The sequence below is a fragment of the Dendropsophus ebraccatus genome, chromosome 10, assembly GCF_027789765.1.
Source record: "Dendropsophus ebraccatus isolate aDenEbr1 chromosome 10, aDenEbr1.pat, whole genome shotgun sequence".
Lineage (NCBI taxonomy): Eukaryota > Metazoa > Chordata > Amphibia > Anura > Hylidae > Dendropsophus > Dendropsophus ebraccatus.
The window spans coordinates 97,185,698-97,209,001 of record NC_091463.1 but is presented as its reverse complement, the minus strand read 5'-3'; the positions used below and the strand labels follow the sequence as shown (position 1 = coordinate 97,209,001).

General features: G+C 49.1%; 1 long non-coding RNA gene across 2 annotated transcripts in view; it reads left to right on the top strand.

Moving 5' to 3' along the window:
* Nucleotides 1-12,711: 12,711 nt before the first annotated feature.
* LOC138765884 (uncharacterized) overlaps nt 12,712-23,304 on the top strand; it is a 222,756-nt gene continuing 212,163 nt past the window's right edge. For both annotated transcript variants that reach the window (XR_011358643.1, XR_011358642.1), the window contains exons 1-2: nt 12,712-12,982; nt 18,784-18,870. This is a non-coding gene — a long non-coding RNA (uncharacterized lncRNA). The remainder of the gene's footprint in view (nt 12,983-18,783; nt 18,871-23,304) is intronic.

Here is a 23,304-nt window from a genome sequence, read left to right as displayed (position 1 = left end):
CATCACTGCTCCACCTCCAGACCTGCAGGAGATTAGTGATATCACTGCTTCACCCCAGACCTGCAGGACATTAGTGACATCACTGCTTCACCCCCAGACCTGCAGGACATTAGTGACATCAATGTTTTAACTCCAGACCTGCAGGATATTAGTGACATCACTGCTTCACCCCCAGACCTGCAGGACATTAGTGACATCACTGCTTCACCCCCAGACCTGCAGGACATTAGTGACATCACTGCTTCACCCCAGACCTGCAGGACATTAGTGACATCACTGCTTCACCCCAGACCTGCAGGATATTAGTGACATCACTGCTCCACCTCCAGACCTGCAGGACATTAGTGACATCACTGCTCCACCCCCAGACCTGCAGGACATTAGTGACATCACTGCTCCACCCCCAGACCTGCATGATATTAGTAACATCACTGCTCCACCCCCAGACCTGCAGGACATTAGTGACATCACTGATCCACCCCCAGACCTGCAGGATATTAGTGACATCACTGCTTCACCTCCAGACCTGCAGGATATTAGTGACATCACTGCTTCACCCCAGACCTGCAGGACATTAGTGACATCACTGCTTCAACCCCAGACCTGCAGGATATTAGTGACATCACTGCTTTACCCCCAGACCTGCAGGATATTAGTGACATCACTGCTTCACCTCCAGACCTGCAGGACATTAGTGACATCACTGCTCCACCCCCAGACCTGCAGGACATTAGTGACATCACTGCTCCACCCCCAGACCTGCAGGACATTAGTGACATCACTGCTTCACCCCCAGACCTGCAGGACATTAGTGACATCACTGCTCCACCTCCAGACCTGCAGGATATTAGTGACATCACTGCTTCACCCCCAGACCTGCAGGATATTAGTGACATCACTGCTTCACCTCCAGACCTGCAGGATATTAGTGACCTCACTGCTTCACCTTCAGACCTGCAGGACATAAGTGACATCACTGCTTCACCCCAGACCTGCAGGATATTAGTGACATCACTGCTCCACCCCCAGACCTGCAGGACATTAGTGACATCACTGCTTCACCCCCAGACCTGCAGGACATTAGTGACATCACTGCTCCACCTCCAGACCTGCAGGACATTAGTGACATCACTGTTTTAACTCCAGACCTGCAGGATATTAGTGACATCACTGCTCCACCCCCAGACCTGCAGGACATTAGTGACATCACTGCTCCACCCCAGACCTGCAGGATATTAGTGACATCACTGCTTCACCTCCAGACCTGCAGGATATTAGTGACATTACTGCTTCACCCCCAGACCTGCAGGACATTAGTGACATCACTGCTCCACCTCCAGACCTGCAGGACATTAGTGACATCACTGCTTCACCCCAGACCTGCAGGACATTAGTGACATCACTGCTTCAACTCCAGACCTGCAGGACATTAGTGACATCACTGCTTCAACCCCAGACCTGCATGATATGAGTAACATCACTGCTTCACCCCCAAGACCTGCAGGATATTAGTGACATCACTGCTTCACCCCCAGACCTGCAGGATATTAGTGACATCACTGCTCCACCTCCAGACCTGCAGGACATTAGTGACATCACTGCTCCACCTCCAGACCTGCAGGATATTAGTGACATCACTGCTTCACCTCCAGACCTGCAGGATATTAGTGACATCACTGCTTCACCCCCAGACCTGCAGGATATTAGTGACATCACTGCTTCACCTCCAGACCTGCAGGATATTAGTGACATCACTGCTTCACCCCCAGACCTGCAGGATATTAGTGACATCACTGCTTCACCTCCAGACCTGCAGGATATTAGTGACATCACTTCTTCAACCCAAGACCTGCAGGACATTAGTGACATCACTGCTTCAACCCTAGACTTACAGGATACCTGTGACATCACTGCTTCACCCCCAGACCTACAGGATATTAGTGACATCACTGCTTCAACCAAAGACCTGCAGGATATTAGTGACATCACTGCTTCACCCCCAGACCTGCAGGACATTAGTGACATCACTGCTTCACCCCCAGACCTGCAGGACATTAGTGACATCACTGCTTCACCCCCAGACCTGCAGGACATTAGTGACATCACTGCTTCACCTCCAGACCTGCAGGATATTAATGACATCACTGCTTCACCTTCAGACCTGCAGGATATTAGTGACATCACTGCTTCACCTCCAGACTTGCAGGATATTAGTGACATCACTGCTTCACCCCAGACCTGCAGGACATTAGTGACATCACTGCTTCAACTCCAGACCTGCAGGACATTAGTGACATCACTGCTTCAACCCCAGACCTGCATGATATTAGTAACATCACTGCTTCACCCCCAAGACCTGCAGGATATTAGTGACATCACTGCTCCACCCCCAGACCTGCAGGACATTAGTGACATCACTGCTTCACCCCCAGACCTGCAGGACATTAGTGACATCACTGCTCCACCTCCAGACCTGCAGGATATTAGTGACATCACTGCTTCACCCCCAGACCTGCAGGATATTAGTGACATCACTGCTTCACCTCCAGACCTGCAGGATATTAGTGACATCACTGCTTCACCTTCAGACCTGCAGGACATAAGTGACATCACTGCTTCACCCCAGACCTGCAGGATATTAGTGACATCACTGCTCCACCCCCAGACCTGCAGGACATTAGTGACATCACTGCTTCACCCCCAGACCTGCAGGACATTAGTGACATCACTGCTCCACCTCCAGACCTGCAGGACATTAGTGACATCACTGTTTTAACTCCAGACCTGCAGGATATTAGTGACATCACTGCTCCACCCCCAGACCTGCAGGACATTAGTGACATCACTGCTCCACCCCCAGACCTGCAGGATATTAGTGACATCACTGCTTCACCTCCAGACCTGCAGGATATTAGTGACATTACTGCTTCACCCCCAGACCTGCAGGACATTAGTGACATCACTGCTCCACCTCCAGACCTGCAGGACATTAGTGACATCACTGCTTCACCCCAGACCTGCAGGACATTAGTGACATCACTGCTTCAACTCCAGACCTGCAGGACATTAGTGACATCACTGCTTCAACCCCAGACCTGCATGATATGAGTAACATCACTGCTTCACCCCCAAGACCTGTAGGATATTAGTGACATCACTGCTTCACCCCCTAGACCTGCAGGATATTAGTGACATCACTGCTCCACCTCCAGACCTGCAGGACATTAGTGACATCACTGCTCCACCTCCAGACCTGCAGGATATTAGTGACATCACTGCTTCACCTCCAGACCTGCAGGATATTAGTGACATCACTGCTTCACCCCCAGACCTGCAGGATATTAGTGACATCACTGCTTCACCTCCAGACCTGCAGGATATTAGTGACATCACTGCTTCACCCCCAGACCTGCAGGATATTAGTGACATCACTGCTTCACCTCCAGACCTGCAGGATATTAGTGACATCACTGCTTCAACCCAAGACCTGCAGGACATTAGTGACATCACTGCTTCAACCCTAGACTTACAGGATATTAGTGACATCACTGCTTCAACCAAAGACCTGCAGGATATTAGTGACATCACTGCTTCACCCTCAGACCTGCAGGACATTAGTGACATCACTGCTTCACCCCCAGACCTGCAGGACATTAGTGACATCACTGCTTCACCTCCAGACCTGCAGGATATTAATGACATCACTGCTTCACCTTCAGACCTGCAGGATATTAGTGACATCACTGCTTCACCTCCAGACTTGCAGGATATTAGTGACATCACTGCTTCACCCCAGACCTGCAGGACATTAGTGACATCACTGCTTCAACTCCAGACCTGCAGGACATTAGTGACATCACTGCTTCAACCCCAGACCTGCATGATATTAGTAACATCACTGCTTCACCCCCAAGACCTGCAGGATATTAGTGACATCACTGCTTCACCCCCTAGACCTGCAGGATATTAGTGACATCACTGCTCCACCTCCAGACCTGCAGGACATTAGTGACATCACTGCTCCACCTCCAGACCTGCAGGATATTAGTGACATCACTGCTTCACCTCCAGACCTGCAGGATATTAGTGACATCACTGCTTCACCCCCAGACCTGCAGGATATTAGTGACATCACTGCTTCACCTCCAGACCTGCAGGATATTAGTGACATCACTGCTTCACCCCCAGACCTGCAGGATATTAGTGACATCACTGCTTCACCTCCAGACCTGCAGGATATTAGTGACATCACTGCTTCAACCCAAGACCTGCAGGACATTAGTGACATCACTGCTTCAACCCTAGACTTACAGGATACCTGTGACATCACTGCTTCACCCCCAGACCTGCAGGATATTAGTGACATCACTGCTTCAACCAAAGACCTGCAGGATATTAGTGACATCACTGCTTCAACCAAAGACCTGCAGGACATTAGTGACATCACTGCTTCACCCCCAGACCTGCAGGACATTAGTGACATCACTGCTTCACCTCCAGACCTGCAGGATATTAGTGACATCACTGCTTCACCTTCAGACCTGCAGGATATTAGTGACATCACTGCTTCACCTCCAGACTTGCAGGATATTAGTGACATCACTGCTTCACCCCAGACCTGCAGGATATTAGTGACATCACTGCTTCACCCCCAGACCTGCAGGATATTAGTGACATCACTGCTTCACCTCCAGACCTGCAGGATATTAGTGACATCACTGCTTCAACCCAAGACCTGCAGGACATTAGTGACATCGCTGCTTCAACCCTAGACTTACAGGATACCTGTGACATCACTGCTTCACCCCCAGACCTGCAGGATATTAGTGACATCACTGCTCCACCTCCAGACCTGCAGGACATTAGTGACATCACTGCTCCACCTCCAGACCTGCAGAACATTAGTGACATCACTGTTTTAACTCCAGACCTGCAGGATATTAGTGACATCACTGCTTTACCCCAAACCTGCAGGATTTTAGTGACATCACTGCTTCACCTCCAGACCTGCAGGATATTAGTGGCATCACTGCTTCACCTCCAGACCTGCAGGATATTAGTGACATCACTGCTTCACCTCCAGACCTGCAGGATATTAGTGACATCACTGCTTCACCTTCAGACCTGCAGGACATTAGTGACATCACTGCTTCACCTCCAGACTTGCAGGATATTAGTGACATCACTGCTTCACCCCCAGACCTGCAGGATATTAGTGACATCACTGCTTCACCCCCAGACCTGCAGGATATTAGTGACATCACTGCTTCACCTCCAGACCTGCAGGATATTAGTGACATCACTGCTTCAACCCAAGACCTGCAGGACATTAGTGACATTACTGCTTCACCTCCAGACCTGCAGGATATTAGTGACATCACTGCTTCAACCCAAGACCTGCAGGACATTAGTGACATCACTGCTTCAACCCTAGACTTACAGGTTACCTGTGACATCATTGCTTCACCCCCAGACCTGCAGGATATTAGTGACATCACTGCTTCAACCAAAGACCTGCAGGATATTAGTGACATCACTGCTTCACCCCAGACCTGCAGGATATTAGTGACATCACTGCTTCACCTCCAGACCTGCAGGACATTAGTGACATCACTGCTTCACCCCCAAGACCTGCAGGACATTAGTGACATCACTGCTCCACCCCCAGACCTGCAGGACATTAGTGACATCACTGCTTCACCCCCAGACCTGCAGGATATTAGTGACATCACTGCTTCACCCCAGACCTGCAGGATATTAGTGACATCACTGCTTCACCTCCAGACCTGCAGGATATTAGTGACATCACTGCTTCACCTCCAGACCTGCAGGATATTAGTGACATCACTGCTTCACCCCCAGACCTGCAGGACATTAGTGACATCACTGCTTCACCCCCAGACCTGCAGGACATTAGTGACATCACTGCTTCACCTCCAGACCTGCAGGATATTAGTGACATCACGGCTTCACCTTCAGACCTGCAGGATATTAGTGACATCACTGCTTCACCTCCAGACTTGCAGGATATTAGTGACATCACTGCTTCACCCCAGACCTGCAGGATATTAGTGACATCACTGCTTCACCTCCAGACCTGCAGGATATTAGTGACATCACTGCTTCACCCCCAGACCTGCAGGATATTAGTGGCATCACTGCTTCACCCCCAGACCTGCAGGATATTAGTGACATCACTGCTTCACCCCCAGACCTGCAGGATATTAGTGACATCACTGCTTCACCCCCAGACCTGCAGGATATTAGTGACATCACTGCTTCACCTCCAGACCTGCAGGATATTAGTGACATCACTGCTTCACCCCCAGACCTGCAGGACATTAGTGACATCGCTGCTTCAACCCTAGACTTACAGGATACCTGTGACATCACTGCTTCACCCCCAGACCTGCAGGATATTAGTGACATCACTGCTTCAACCAAAGACCTGCAGGATATTAGTGACATCACTGCTTCACCCCAGACCTTCAGGATATTAGTGACCTCACTGCTTCACCCCAGACCTGCAGGACAGTAGTGACATCACTGCTTCATCCTTTTACATTATCTTTTCTCTTATTATATTGTTCATTGTTTGTTATCACTTTTAGTTATTGTTCCCTCCTCCTTTTCCTCATTACTATCGGGATTTCCCCCTCGCTCTTTTATATCCTTATTATGTTCTTATTTATACTATTAGCAGAGTCTTCTCTTTCTTTAGTTATCATTAGCTTTATCCTTATACCATTAGCAGAATCCTCTCCTCTTTCTCCACCACCATTAGTTATTGTTCCTCCGTCCTCCTTTTCCTCATCATTATTAGGATTTCCCCCTTTTTTCTCACTATCAGTTATTGTTAAGTTATTATCGTCTTTGTTATTTATACCATCAGCCGAATCCTCTCCGTATTCTTTGCACCTTGATCAGAACTCTGCGGGACATTTCTGGGACGTTTCCCAATTATGACCTTGAGTGAGAAAAAAAAAAAAAAAAAAAAAGCGGAGTAAGTTAATAAGGCTGCAACAAATGACGGTCTTTTTGGTCGATTTGCCTAGTGAACTGTTAATTGTAAAACTGAAAGACATTATGTTCGGCTTTCTCTATCACATCTTGTGTTTTAACAGTGACACTTCATTGAGTGCAATTAACAAAGCCTAAGAGATTTATTAAGACGCCTCTCCGCAGCCAATGATCCGTCCCACTTAAGACATAACACTGTAAAACGCACATTATCTCCTCCTGGCACTTACAATAATGCTTCATGAACTAGCAAGGCATATGTTAAAGCAGATAAAATGGCGTTATTAGCTGACAAATCACACAATTTATGAGACACTTCATTTATCAGCTTAAAGACACTTATAACAGCTGTGCATTTAATGCCTTTTTAATGTATCCAGTAAAACTTCTATCATTGCCTGTGGTGCCGTTTATTTTTTAGCTATGTTGCAGAATGTCCGCGTCCCGTGTTTACATTCGCTTCCATTATTCCCATCAGGTTCATCAGGAGTCTGAGCTGTGTGTCTGGATGGAGGAGGGGGACGGGGTTGGGGGACTGGACGTTCCCTCTGTGGAGGACCTCATCCATAGTTGTTGGGGGTAGAGGGGTTGCTCTCTATATAGGAGGAGGAGGTTATACGTTCCTTGGGCTCCTTTCCGCTTCCTCTCTGTCCTCAGGATGTAGTTATATACTATGGCAGAGCAGGGAGTCATCAGCCCTGTTATATATTGATGTATGCTGCCGGCTCTCCATCTCCAAGTGTGTTCTGTGCTGCTTACAGTGTAGATTAGCACTTCTCTAACTTTTTCTCTTGGAACCTTACCAGAATGACCAAGAATATGCCAGAGCCTCACTAGAAGATGCCGGAGCCTCACCAGACTGACCAAGAGGATGCCGGAGCCTCACCAGACTGACCAAGAGGATGCCGGAGCCTCACCAGACTGACCAAGAGGATGCCGGAGCCTCACCAGACTGACCAAGAGGATGCCGGAGCCTCACCAGACTGACCAAGAGGATGACGGAACCTCACCAGACTGACCAAGAGGATGCCGGAACCTCACCAGACTGACCAAGAGGATGCCGGAGCCTCACCAGACTGACCAAGAGGATGCCGGGGACTCACCAGACTGACCAAGAGGATGCCGGAACCTCACCAGACTGACCAAGAGGATGCCGGAGCCTCACCAGACTGACCAAGAGGATGCCGGGGACTCACCAGACTGACCAAGAGGATGCCGGAGCCTCACCAGTCTGACCAAGAGGATGCCAGAGCCTAACCAGACTGACCAAGAGGATGCCAGAGCCTCAACAGACTGACCAAGAGGATGCCGGAACCTCACCAGACTGACCAAGAGGATGCCGGAGCCTCACCAGACTGACCAAGAGGATGCCGGGGACTCACCAGACTGGCCAAGAGGATGCCGGGGACTCACCAGACTGACCAAGAGGATGCCGGGGACTCACGAGACTGACCAAGAGGATGCCGGGGACTCACCAGACTGACCAAGAGGATCCTGTAGCCTCACCAGACTGACCAAGAGGATGCCGGAGCCTCACCAGACTGACCAAGAGGATGCCGGAGCCTCACCAAACTGACGAAGAGGATGCCGGAGCCTCACCAGATTGAGCAAGAGGATGCCGGAGCCTCACCAGACTGAGCAAGAGGATGCCGGGGATTCACCAAACTGAGCAAGAGGATGCTGGAGCCTCACCAGACTGACCAAGAGGATGCCGGAGCCCCACCAGACTGACCAAGAGGATGCCGGGGACTCACCAGACTGACCAAGAGGATGCCGGAGCCTCACCAGACTGACCAAGAGGATGCCAGAGCCTCACCAGACTGACCAAGAGGATGCCGGGGACTCACTAGACTGACCAAGAGGATGCCGGGGACTCACCAGACTGACCAAGAGGATCCTGTAGCCTCACCAGACTGACCAAGAGGATGCCGGAGCCTCACCAGACTGACCAAGAGGATGCCGGAACCTCACCAGACTGACCAAGAGGATGCCGGAGCCTCACCAAACTGACCAAGAGGATGCCGGAGCCTCACCAGATTGAGCAAGAGGATGCCGGAGCCTCACCAGACTGACCAAGAGGATGCCGGAGCCTCACCAGAATGATCAAGAGGATGCCGGAGCCTCACCAGACTGACCAAGAGGATGCCGGGGACTCACCAGACTGAAAAAGAGGATGCAGAGGCCTCACCAGACTGACCAAGAGGATGCTGATGCCTCACCAGACTGACCAAGAGGATGCCGGAGCCTCACCAGACTGACCAAGAGGATGCCGGGGGCTCACCAGACTGACCAAGAGGATGCCGGGGACTCACCAGACTGACCAAGAGGATCCTGTAGCCTCACCAGACTGACCAAGAGGATGCCGGAGCCTCACCAGACTGACCAAGAGGATGCCGGAACCTCACCAGACTGACCAAGAGGATGCTGGAGCCTCACCAGACTGACCAAGAGGATGCCAGAGCCTCACCAGAATGATCAAAAGGATGCCGGGGCCTCACCAGACTGACCAAAAGGAAGCCGTGCCTCACCAGACTGACCAAGAGGATGCCGGGGACTCACCAGACTGAGCAAGAGGATGCCGGAGCCTCACCAGACTGACCAAGAGGATGCCGGAGCCTCACCAGACTGACCAAGAGGATGCTGGAGCCTCACCAGACTGACCAAGAGGATGCCGGAGCCTAACCAGACTGACCAAGAGGATGCCGGAGCCTCACCAGACTGACCAAGAGGATGCCAGAGCCTCACCAGAATGATCAAGAGGATGCCGGAGCCTCACCAGAATGATCAAGAGGATGCCGGAGCCTCACCAGACTGACCAAGAGGATGCCGGGGCCTCACCAGAGTGACCAAGAGGATGCCAGAGCCTCACCAGAATGATCAAGAGGATGCCGGGGCCTCGCCAGACTGACCAAGAGGATGCCGTGCCTCACCAGACTGACCAAGAGGATGCCAGAGCCTCACCAAACTGACCAAGAGGATGCCGGGGTCTCACCAGACTGAAAAAGAGGATGCAGAGGACTCACCAGACTGACCAAGAGGATGCCGGAGCCTCACCAGACTGACCAAGAGGATGCCAGAGCCTCACCAGAATGATCAAGAGGATGCCGGAGCCTCGCCAGACTGACCAAGAGGATGCCGGGGACTCACCAGACTGACCAAGAGGATGCCGGAGCCTCACCAGACTGACCAAGAGGATGCCGGAGCCTCACCAGACTGACCAAGAGGATGCCGGAGCCTCACCAGACTGACCAAGAGGATGCCGGAGCCTAACCAGACTGACCAAGAGGATGCCGGAGCCTCACCAGACTGACCAAGAGGATGCCGGAGCCTCACCAGACTGACCAAGAGGATGCCGGAGCCTCACCAGACTGACCAAGAGGATGCCGGGGACTCACCAGACTGACCAAGAGGATGCCAGAGCCTCACCAGACTGACCAAGAGGATGCCGGAGCCTCACCAGACTGACCAAGAGGATGCCGGGGACTCACCAGACTGACCAAGAGGATGCCGGGGACTCACCAGACTGACCAAGAGGATCCTGTAGCCTCACCAGACTGACCAATAGGATGCCGAAGCCTCACCAGACTGACCAATAGGCTGCCGGAGCCTCACCAGACTGACCAATAGGCTGCCGGAGCCTCACCAGACTGACCAAGAGGATGCCGGGGACTCACCAGACTGACCAAGAGGATCCTGTAGCCTCACCAGACTGACCAATAGGATGCCGGAGGCTCACCAGACTGACCAAGAGGATGCAGAGGCCTCGCCAGACTGACCAAGAGGATGCCGGGGACTCACCAGACTGACCAAGAGGATGCCGGAGCCTCACCAGACTGACCAAGAGGATGCCGGAGCCTCACCAGACTGACCAAGAGGATGCCGGAGCCTCACCAGACTGACCAAGAGGATGCCGGAGCCTCACCAGACTGACCAAGAGGATGCCGGAGCCTCACCAGACTGACCAAGAGGATGCCGGGGACTCACCAGACTGACCAAGAGGATGCCGGAGCCTCACCAGACTGACCAAGAGGATGCCGGAGCCTCACCAGACTGACCAAGAGGATGCCGGGGACTCACCAGACTGACCAAGAGGATCCTGTAGCCTCACCAGACTGACCAATAGGATGCCGGAGCCTCACCAGACTGACCAAGAGGATGCAGAGGCCTCGCCAGACTGACCAAGAGGATGCCGGAGCCTCACCAGACTGACCAAGAGGATGCCGGAGCCTCACCAGACTGACCAAGAGGATGCCGGAGCCTCACCAGACTGACCAAGCGGGTACCAGGACCTCACCATCTGTGGTGGAAGTCCATGCAAAAATAAAAAACGTTGCTCAGTCTACCCCTCATTTGTCTCCTAAATTCTGTATAACATTAAAATAAATACAAAATGAGTTGATAATGTTCCTAAACCAGAGATTGTTGCAGCCGGGGACAGGACTGTGCCGCTTATAGTCACATTTCTTATAATGCCCCCCCCCCCCCCCCCCCCCCCCCCGCTCTGCCTCCCCACCCGCTCTGCCTCATAGCCATCAATCTGTTGGGGTAATAAGGGACACAATTAATGCGTAGAGGCCTGGGCGATGTCTAGGGACCAGAAGGGGGTGCTATTGTGGTGTACCCCCAGTGTGATGTTATATTAGAGGAGCGGCCGGTCACTTGCTAGATAGTGAAGCGTGACGCCACTTTTGTGGTGGATGGAGATACAGCCGGACCTTGTGATATTGTCACGTGACGCCAGTGCCTGGTGGGCACACAGGAGGGATGGCACGCCTGCTTTTATTTCATCAGGTTGGCTGTACCCTTTCCCCCTGTGGTCAGTGTCCTGCCGGGCTGCTACTGGGTCCCTTGGGGTTACGTCACAGATGGCCAGAGTGGTATAGTGACCCTCTCAGATAGTAGGAACCGCCACCCACAGAAAGGGGAGAACGTCCCAAGGTTGCGGAGGGGGATGGTAAGAGAGAAGAAAACAGAACTCCTACTGGTGTACAGATTCTGGTGACACATAAAACAATAACCCTTTGCAATCCTTTAGCTGTGCAGCTTCCATATTTATATACATAATATAGCGACATCTAGTGGCGAACTTTAGTACTACTTTTATCACCATAATAACACAGTAAGTACAGACTTTTGCGAAGGGTGTATATATGCGCAACACCCCTAGTGGGACCCTACACTATCAATGCGATGGTACCACCAATGTGTACACACTAGGGGGGCATCATCAAAATGACAGGGGCATAAGTGGGTGATTACAATGTGTAGGGGTATTAAGGGAAAACAATAAATGTGTAGCAGGCTTAGATGGGCACTATCAATGTGTAGCGGCATGAGGGGATACGATCAATGTACAGAGTGTAGACGCACATAGAGGATGTGATGAATGTGCAGGGGTATTAAAGGGGCACTGCCAATTTTAGGGGCAGTAAGAGGACACTACCAATATGTTGGGGCATTAAGGGAACACAATAAATGTATATGGGCCTTACATGGATGCCAATAATTTGTCGGAGTGATGAAGGGTGTTATTACTGGGTATGAACACAGGGGGGCACTATTATCTTTTAGGGCAAGGTCTGGTGCTATAGTTGTGAGGGCAGCAGTGGCAGTCTGGTGCTCTCTGTTATCAGCCAGGCAGCTCTGTCCTGTCTGACCCTCTGGTTGCTATGGATACACTGTAAGGTCTATGTGAGGTTGTCAGGCCGCTGGTCCCCATAGGACTGATCTGAGGATCCAGAGTCGCCGCCATCTTCCTGATCTCCTCTTCAGCAGCCTCCACCAGGTTTTTTCTCTTTATTCCAGGATTTGGCGGCTGTGAGAGGTGACCCTGATCCGGGGCCGTGGCCGCCCGTCTGTCCAGAGGGGACGTCTTCTGCAGGGTTTTCACTGACAGGAAATTTGATGAATTCTTTCTTGAGTGAGACAGATGCCGCCCGACAACCACATCCAACAAGCCGAGGTATGAAAGGAATATCATAGGCCTGTAATATCCGACTCAGCTGCTTCTGGGTAATCCCGGCCTCCAACATGGGAAACAGATGCTGAGTGACAACCTGACGCCATGACGCTCACCATACAGTGTGTCACCCCTAGATAGTGCCTTGTTATAAGGGATGAACGCTGATCCAGACTGGGGCTAAGGGCAGGAAAGACTGTGGCCTCCTGTAGCCTTCAGCCCTCAGCCACCAATGGTTCATCATTGCTGGAGTCATTATGGGAGCTGTGCAAAGGAAGGAGGGCTAGCTATACAAGTCATATAGGAGCTGTGTATAGGAAGAAGGGCTAGCTATATAAGTCTGCCTATGTAAGTCTAGCTATATAAGTCATATAGGAGCTGTGTATAGGAAGAAGGGCTAGCTATATAAGTCTAGCTATGTAAGTCATATAGGAGCTGTGTATAGGAAGGAGGGCTAGCTATACAAGTCATATAGGAGCTGTGTATAGGAAGCAGGGCTAGCTATATAAGTATAGCTATACAAGCAGGGGCGGTCTTGGCATTTCTGGGGCCCCAAGCGAAGTTATGTCTGGGGCCCCCCCCTTGACACGCGTTCCAAAGCAATAGACCGCTGTGTGTTGCCCACAGTAGTATATACCCCTTGTGTCCTGCCCCCAATAGTATATACCCCTTGTTTGCTTCCCCCAGTAGTATATAGACCCCTGTGTGTTCCCCCAGTTATATATAGCCCCCCCGTGTGCTCCCCCAGAAGTATATAGACCTCCTGTGTGCTGCCCCAGTTGTATTTAGACCCCCTGTGTGCTCCCCCACTAGTATATAGACCCCCTGTGTGCTCCCTCAGGGGTATTTAGCCCCCCTGTGTGCTCCCACACTTGGATACAGACCTCCTGTGTGCTCCCCCACTTGGATATAGACCCCTGTGTGCTCCTCCAGTAGTATATAAACCCCCTGTGTGGTTCCCCCAGTAGTATATAGACCCCCTGTGTGCTCCACCAGTATTAAATAGACCCCTTGTGTGCTGCCCCAGTAGTATACAGACCCCTGTGTGCTCCCCCAGTTATATATAGACCACCTGTGTGCCTCACAAGTAGTATATAGACCCCCTGTATGTTCCCCCAGTAGAATATAGACCCCCTGTGTGCCCCACCAGTAGTATATAGACCCCTGTGTGCTCCCCCAGTAGTATATATCCCCCCTGTGTGCTCCCCACTTGGATATAGACCTCCTGTGTGCTCTCCAAGTTGTATATAGACCCCATTCTGCTGCCCCAAGTTGTATATAGACCCCCTGTGTGCTGCCCCAATAGTATGTAGACCTTTGTGAAGCCCCAGTAGTCTATAGCCCCCTGTGTGCTCCCCCTGTTATATAGCCCCCCTGTGTGCTCCCCCCATTTATATAGACCCCTGTGTGCTCCCCCTCCCATATAGTATATAACACAATAAAACAAACACTTATACTCACCTGGGTCCGGGCGTCTCCTCTTCTCTTCACTCTTGTGGCCGCAGGAAGGGTTTTCCCTGCGATCTCAAGAGATCGCACTCCCCTTGTGCTGGCGCCGATGCTCCAGTGATGTCACTGCAGCGTCGGCACCACAAGGACAGAGCTGCCACTTGTGACGGCAGGGAAAACCCTTCCTGCAGCCACAGGAGTGACTGACAGGAAGAGGGCCAATGGCTCCCGCCCTGTCAGTGCTGCTGCATGTAACTATGAGCGCTCATTACGAGTGTTCATAGTTACAGTTCAGATGGCAGCAGCGAGCGGGGCAGCGGCCCTGTCCAGCGGTCTTGAGCACAAGAGCGGGGTGTGGGGGCCCCCCTGGATGTTGGGGGCCCCAAGCGATCGCTTGGTGTGCTTGGTGCCAAAGACCGCCACTGTATACAAGTCATATAGGAGCTGTGTATAGGAAGAAGGGCTAGCTATATAAGTCTAGCTATGTAAGTCATATAGGAGCTGTGTATAGGAAGCAGGGCTAGCTATATAAGTTTGCCTATATAAGTCTAGCTATACAGTATAAGTCTAGCTATATAAGTCATATAGGAGCTGTGTATAGGAAGCAGGGCTAGCTATATAAGTCTGGCTATATAAGTCATATAGGAGCTGTGTATAGGAAGGTGGGCTAGCTATATAAGTCATATAGGAGCTGTGTATAGGAAGGTGGGCTAGCTATATACTGTAAGTCTGCCTATATAAGTCTGGCTGTATGTCTGGCTATATAAGCCTAGCTATAGAAGTCATATAGGAGCTGTGTATAGGAAGGTGGGCTAGCTGTATAAGTCTGCCTATATAAGTCTGGCTGTATGTCTGGCTATATAAGCCTAGCTATAGAAGTCATATAGGAGCTGTGTATAGGAAGGAGGGCTAGCTATATAAGTATAGCTATATAAGTCACATAGGAGCTGTGTATAGGAAACCAAGAGCCTCATTATTTTTGTGGAAGGTTTTTTTGGCAGTCGGGGGGGGGGGGGGGGGCTTCTTTTAACTATTTTCATGTCTGTAGTGGGTCTGTATCTTGCCATTGCGGTGAGCTGTTGCATTTTTTTGTGTTTTTGTGTGTTTGCAACTTCATCCATAGCAACGTGCTCCTGCCTAGTGTGAATGGTGTTCTAGGAGAGCTGACCGAACTTGTCCTTTTTTTTTCCTGTGTTCCAGATGGGGGAGTGGCTGCCTCTACTTGGTCGTGCACTCCACCTATCCCACCAAGGTGGTGTAATTACTTGTGCCGGTATAAGACAAATCTTGCAAGCCCAGAGCCTAGGCATATTTCATGCCATGGAGAGGCCATAGTACAGTGTAGGACTGCCCCGTTATGAGGCCACCGTAACGTAGTGGGGTAGTTTACACCATTTTCAATGCCACTGAAACATTTTCTCCATGCTGAACATTGCACAGGTCCTTAATGATCCAGCCCATGTGCCGGGCTGACACAGGTGGGGAATAGGAGGCAATCTGCCTGGAGCATTCCTAATGATAAAGAGGGTGGGGAGGAGGGACAGAGGGGTGGTGCAAAGTTAGGGCACAGATACTTCCGTTGGGCACAGGGCTTCAAGTTTAAAAGTATTTTATTAGGACAATAACTGCATCACCTGCCGAACGGACCCCAGGACAGATCTTGGCTTAAAAGCAGCTATCCGAAGGTCCAAGTGGTTTGGGGGGGGGGGGTTAGATTATGGGGACAGAGTCACTTTAAGTGGGAGAGAGCTGATATGTGGAATAAGAGGCATTTCTCTAATAATATACACTATAGATTTACTACAAGGTTTCTTATTTGTGCTTTACATCTGTTTGTGACCATTTATATTCAGACCGCAGACAAGATCCCTAAATGAATTCTGGCCAAACTACAAATGCCAGACCCCAGACAAGACCCCTTAATTTGTTAATGATAGTAAAGAAAACTCATATAAAACACCAGACCATCAACTGGTGTCAGAAAGTTATATAGATTTGTAATGTCTATAAAAATCTCCACTCTTCCAGTACTTATCCGCTGCTATATGCCCTGCAGGAAGTGGTGTATTCTCTCCAGTGTGACACAGTGCTCTCTGCTGCCACCTCTGTCCATGTCAGGAACTGTCCAGAGCAGCAGCAAATCCCCATAGAAAACCTCTCCTGCTCTGGACAGTTCCTGACATGGACAGAGGTGGCAGCAGAGAGCACTGTGTCACACTGGAGAGAATACACCACTTGGTTATATATTAAATGAAACCAATAGATAACATGGAGTTAAGCAAAAAAAAAAAAAAGAAACAAACAAATAAACAACCTTCCCCCATTGCCCTCCCTGTATCTACCCACGACTAGAAACTCACAGATCGATACTGCTCACCGGGGATCTGCTTTGTTGCTTTGTAGAGAAGACGGAAAGACTGATCCAGCACTGAGACAACTTGTATCATGTCCTGGACCCCAGTCACTGGTCTGCTGGATGTTACTACAGAGAGAAGCCGCTGTCTGCTGCATCACATGGAGATTTCTAATGTAACCCAGGGGATGATACCCAGGGGATCAGCAGAGAAAGCGGAATATCTGAACACTATAAACAAGACCAGAATGTTACTGAGATTTCAGCTCTGAAGCAACAGAATAGTGAGCGCAGCTCTGGAGTATAATACAGGATGTTACTCAGGATCAGTAATGTAATGTATGTACACAGTGACCCACCAGCAGAATAGTGAGTGCAGCTCTGGAGTATAATACTGGATGTTACTCAGGATCAGTAATGTAATGTATGTACACAGTGACCCCACCAGCAGAATAGTGAGTGCAGCTCTGGAGTATAACACAGGATGTAACTCAGGATCAGTAATGTAATGTATGTATGTAGAGTGACTCCATGTGTGTATATATAGACTCCGATATGTGTCCTGTACAATAGAGGTCAGAGTCCACCCTGCGCAGGGTGATGACTTTATTGTGTGTGTGGGGGGGGGGCACATAATTCCACAGAGTGCATAGTGACTGTGCCTCCTCCCTGCCGCAGTGTCTTCGCCATCACACAGTGGATTAGTGAGCGTGCACCGTGGCGGGATCCTAATCCTCCGCACACCCAGCAGCCGCACGTAATTCAGCCGGCTCCCTCGCCGCTGCCGCTCGCCTCCTGATACAATCTTCCCACTGTGTAAATAATATTGACAATTTGAAAGTAGTAAAATCTCGGTGCGACGTTGCGCACATCCTGGATCTTGATTACACTTGTGATTAGAGGTTGTGAACAACATATATTATCTGTAAATCACATTTAATGCATCTGGCTGACAACAATGAAGGGCTGCCGAGCCGCCAGAGAGCCGCCATTAATTTATTCTGAGCGCACTCTCTGATTTTACTGTATCGCAGCAGCTTCAGCCACAAATCCCCGGCTTGTTTATACAACTTTAGATTAGATTTGTGCTGATTCCGAGAAATAACAGAGGACGGACCGACCATTGTTAGAGGAGGGGATAAGATGGACATCATCCAGAACAACACAAATGGCGTCCTGCACGGTTTCCGGTACCTTTTTTTTTGGAGAGATGAAAAGAAAAATGGCAGAAATTTGAACTATTCTTGTGACTTTTCTGGATTTAAAGGAGTACTCCAAAGAATTTATTTAATTTTTTTCAAATCAACTGGTGTCAGAAAGTTATATAGAGTTGTAATTTATTTATATAAAATAATTTCCAGTCTTCCTGTACTTATCAGCTGCTGTATGCCTTGCAGGAAGTGGTGTATTTTCTTCAGTCACAGTGCTCTCTGCTGCCACCTCTGTCCATGTTAGGAACAGTCCAGAGCAGCAGCAAATCCCCATAGAAAACCTCTCCTGCTCTGGACAGTTCCAGTTATTTGGAGTTTCCCTTTAAAAACTTTCAATAATCCTATAGAAAACGCCTGAAAAACAAAACACAAACAGGCGGCTTTTTGGGAGCATTAGGAGCTGCAATCAGTATTCTGCTCTTATATTTTGTCTTAAACTCGAGTTGCGCCCAGAGTTCCCATTTGCCATGAGGCGAGCATCTCGCCTCAGTTGGTAGATTGGTGGGTCCTCTGCTCTTAGGTCTTACAGGACTGTTGCTGCACCAGATTACCCCTGTCAGCATTATATAACCATGAAGGGGGCAACTATTTACCTAGTGTTGAACAAATGTTTACTAGGGAGGGCAATTATCTACTTAAGAACAACCATCTACCCTACTGGGGGGCAAACTATCCTACTGGAGTTACCTACCTACTAAGAAGGGGCACTATTACTATTTGGAACACTGTGGGTGGGGAAGAGGTGAGGATGGCATTGGAAAAGTGTGGTGGTTATGATGTTTGTCTTACAGATCCTGTAAAGGCTAAAAGAAATCATCATGACGGTCTGGGCTGGATGGAGAAGAAAGGGAAACAGAAGATCAGAGAAGAGGTCACACGTGAGTCACTGGATGTAACTGCACTGTAATTACCCCCTATGCTATGGTAACTGTATTGGGGTAACATTGGTCTGTGTTTGGTAGGTTTTACTCAGTAACAGTAAGATAATATTATTCACTCATATGGAAGTGGTAATATGTGTTCAGGATGTGGCGGTATTACTTATCCCTTGTGTAGTGTTATTTTTGGTTATACTGCTTTGATGTCCTGGGATTTATCTAGTAACAGTATGGTGATATTTGTTGCCACTATGCCGAGGTAATACAGTATGTGGTCATAGTATGGCGGTATTATTTTGTTTTGTTATGTGACAGTACAAAGGTCATATGTATAATTGTATTATTTGGTACCTAGGGGGGGGGGGGGGGGGACACTTAAGAAATCTGCGCCACTGGCAGCTTCAGCTGTCCAGGCATGATGGGAATTGTAGTTTTGTAACAGCTGGAGGGCTGAAGGTTTCCCATTCCTGGGCTATGGTATGTTCCCTCCCAAACCCTACTCCTATATCATAGTGGACGTCCTACATCTACATCTCCCGGAATTGTCAATGATCTTCCTCCGGACGTTCTGTGAAACGTCCCACTCTATTCCTGTGTCAGATTATAAGACTTTCTGGATTACACAATGGAATCCTCCTGCCTCGCCCTATAGTTGCCGCATTATTTGCCGTCCGTTCTCTGCAGATGTTTCTATTCCCTGTACAGTTGTAGTAACGTTAAGTTCCTTCTGAGAGGTGAATATTATATTAGTCTGTGACCGCGCTGACTCTGTATCCGCTCGCATTACGAGACATTTCACTCCCGGCATTAACCAACAAATTCACCGACCCTGAGATGTGCCCTGGAAGGTCAGGGGTCACCCGGAATGACTCTATCCATAGGCAATGCTGCTCTGTGCTATTTCATGTGCCTGGGGTCGGTGCAGGACACAGGTGGAAGTGATTTGGGCCTAACCTGCTCTCCATTGTGTGACGGGGGGACAGGTGCTATTGATTGTTCTCACCATGTGCCCCGCTCCTCTACCTGTCCCAACATCTGCTTCCAAGCAACGTCGGGGCAGAAAGATGACAATGAAATATTACATGTACGGAGTCACCGGGGCAGAGGTGACAACTGAGACCCAGCACACTGTATGGCTCTGCGGGAAGGTATGTGGCGTTATTAAAGACAGACGGGGGAGGGGCGGTGATATCATGGACAAGATGGCAGCGGCCAAATTAGTTCTATTTGTTTCAATGAGTTCATAAGAAATAAGGTGAAAGGATAGAAGGGAGGAGCAAAGATCAGCAGTGACATCACTGAGAATACAGCCTATCCATCACTAGAGATCAGTGACATCACTGAGAATACAGCCTATCCATCACTAGAGATCAGTGACATCACTGAGAATACAGCCTATCCATCACTAGAGATCAGCGGTGACATCACTGAGAATACAGCCTATCCATCACTAGAGATCAGTGACATCACTGAGAATACAGCCTATCCATCACTAGAGATCAGTGACATCACTGAGAATACAGCCTATCCATCACTAGAGATCAGTGACATCACTGAGAATACAGCCTATCCATCACTAGAGATCAGCGGTGACATCACTGAGAATACAGCCTATCCATCACTAGAGATCAGCGGTTACATCACTGAGAATACAGCCTATCCATCACTAGAGATCAGCGGTGACATCACTGAGAATACAGCCTATCCATCACTAGAGATCAGCGGTGACATCACTGAGAATACAGCCTATCCATCACTAGAGATCAGCGGTGACATCACTGAGAATACAGCCTATCCATCACTAGAGATCAGCGGTGACATCACTGAGAATACAGCCTATCCATCAATAGAAATCAGTGACATCACTGAGAATACAGCCTATCCATCACTAGAGATCAGTGACATCACTGAGAATACAGCCTATCCATCACTAGAGATCAGTGACATCACTGAGAATACAGCCTATCCATCACTAGAGATCAGCGGTGACATCACTGAGAATACAGCCTATCCATCACTAGAGATCAGCGGTGACATCACTGAGAATACAGCCTATCCATCACTAGAGATCAGTGACATCACTGAGTATACAGCCTATCCATCACTAGAGATCAGCAGTGACATCACTGAGAATACAGCCTATCCATCACTAGAGATCAGCGGTGACATCACTGAGAATACAGCCTATCCATCAATAGAAATCAGTGACATCACTGAGAATACAGCCTATCCATCACTAGAGATCAGTGACATCACTAGAGATCAGCGGTGACATCACTGAGAATACAGCCTATCCATCACTAGAGATCAGTGACATCACTGAGAGTACAGCCTATCCATCACTAGAGATCAGCGGTGACATCACTGAGAATACAGCCTATCCATCACTAGAGATCAGCGGTGACATCACTAGAGATCAGCGGTGACATCACTAGAGATCAGCAGTACACACACATCTTCGTGCCGTCTTTCCAGCCTCCGTAGGACTCTGTTTCAATCTGCGCTGAGTTTTCCAGGACTGGAAATGACGACGAGTTAATTACTGAACATCTTTAACTTAATTGTTAATTGATCTTTAGAAACGGAGGAATTTATCTTATTGTAACAACAAGACTGCACTACTGCGTCCAGGAGAAGGGAACCCCGGCATCTGTATGACCTGCCGGGGACTATGTACCAGGAATAACAATAGTGGTAATATTTATTAATAATAATAACAATAATCATAACAATTAACAGCAATTATAATAATTAATCATAATAATAAATATTAATAACAATAATACATAACAATTATTCAAAATAATGATAAATAATAATAATGACAATAATATTTATAATACCAATAAATAATAACCACAATAAATAATATTCCATGTAACCATGCTGACTCTCAGGATCAGTCACCGCGTTCGCCATCGCCGCTGATCATTCCCAGTCAGATGTAAAGCAGATGATGACTTTTTGAGGACTCGTCTCCTCGCTCCTGCTAACCATCAGACTTGTCAATACATCTCACTGGGTGAAGTTCCCACTGAATCCATGTGCGATTCTTCACAGCTCGGGGTTGAAGGTCTTCTCACATTTCTGGCGGTGTCAGTACAACATCTGGCGCACCTGAGGTCATGTGATTATGGTGTCAGCGCTGATCAGCTCTCTGCTGGATGATGTGAGCTCCGGACGCAGCTTCTGCTCTATGATCTATTTTTATTGGTTGCAGTTTTTTTCTCCCAGTTGCGTAAAAACCTTGTACGTTTTCTTTCGTATTCCGCCCCCCCCCCCCCCCCCCCATGTGACATATTGACTGGTAACATCTATAGCAATGAACTGACAGGCGGATCAGACCAAGAGGAGGGGGGAGCGACATCGCTACATGGCAAACAATTAAAGGGGCGCTCCGCTTTTATATAAACAAAAGGTCTACAAGTTTTTAATAGACCTTGTGTTTCAGGTCAAGATCTCTGCTGGGAGCGAATGAGGGTCATTGTGTACAAACCTGTATAGTACATAGCTGGTCCTGCTCGCCAGGGTAGACAATGCTCTGTGAGCTCTACAGCCTGGACTCCAGACTGATACATAATACATAGCTAGTCCTGCTATCCAGAGTAAGCAATGCTCTGTGAGCTCTATAGCATGGACTCCAGACTGATACATTGTACATAGCTGGTTCTGCTCTCCAGGGTAGACAATGCTCTGCGAGCTCCAGACTGATACATAATACATAGCTAGTCTTGCTCTCCAGGGTAGACAATGCTCTGTGAGCTCGACAGCCTGGACTCCAGACTGATACATTGTACATAGCTAGTCCTGCTCTCAGCTGTATCCAGTGTAGACAATGCTCTGTGAGCTCCAGACTGATACCTTGTACATAGCTAGTCCTGCTCCCAGCTGTATGCAGTGTAGACAATACTCTGTGAGCTCCAGACTGATACATTGTACATAGCTAGTCTTGCTCTCCAGGGTAGACAATGCTCTGTGAGCTCGACAGCCTGGACTCCAGACTGATACATTGTACATAGCTAGTCCTGCTCTCAGCTGTATCCAGTGTAGACAATGCTCTGTGAGCTCCAGACTGATACCTTGTACATAGCTAGTCCTGCTCCCAGCTGTATGCAGTGTAGACAATGCTCTGTGAGCTCCAGACTGATACATTGTACATAGCTAGTCCTGCTCCCAGCTGTATGCAGTGTAGACAATGCTCTGTGAGCTCCAGACTGATACATTGTACATAGCTAGTCCTGCTCCCAGCTGTATGCAGTGTAGACAATGCTCTGTGAGCTCCAGACTAATACATTGTACATAGCTAGTCCTGCTCTCAGCTGTATGCAGTGTAGACAATGCTCTGTGAGCTCCAGACTGATACCTTGTACATAGCTAGTCCTGCTCCCAGCTGTATGCAGTGTAGACAATGCTCTGTGAGCAAAAGTGATAAGT